This window comes from Lupinus angustifolius, chromosome LG03, assembly GCF_001865875.1.
Source record: "Lupinus angustifolius cultivar Tanjil chromosome LG03, LupAngTanjil_v1.0, whole genome shotgun sequence".
Taxonomy (NCBI): Eukaryota; Viridiplantae; Streptophyta; class Magnoliopsida; order Fabales; family Fabaceae; genus Lupinus; species Lupinus angustifolius.
In genome coordinates this window covers 23,548,041-23,548,334 of record NC_032011.1, presented here as the reverse complement: position 1 = coordinate 23,548,334, position 294 = coordinate 23,548,041, and positions in this window count along the sequence as shown.

The window sequence follows — 294 nt, the reverse complement described above, 5'->3', positions numbered from 1 at the left end:
ATTGCCCAAAGTGTGCAGGAAGAGAGATCAAAACCAAGTGCACGAGTAGGTCATCACCAAGCTCTAACTTAAGTGCCTTGAGTTTTGATGCGAGATTAGACATCTCCATAATGTACTCCCTTTTGTTCCCTTTGCCTTTATACTTCATGAAAATGAGTTTAGCCAAAAGGCTACTCGTCTCCGCCTTTTCATTCTTGGCAAAGAATTGTTCTATTTCTTCAAGGAACTTCCTTGCACTTTCACCCTCAGATATAGAGCCCCGAAACGCATCTGGAATAGAGCGTTTCATGATCA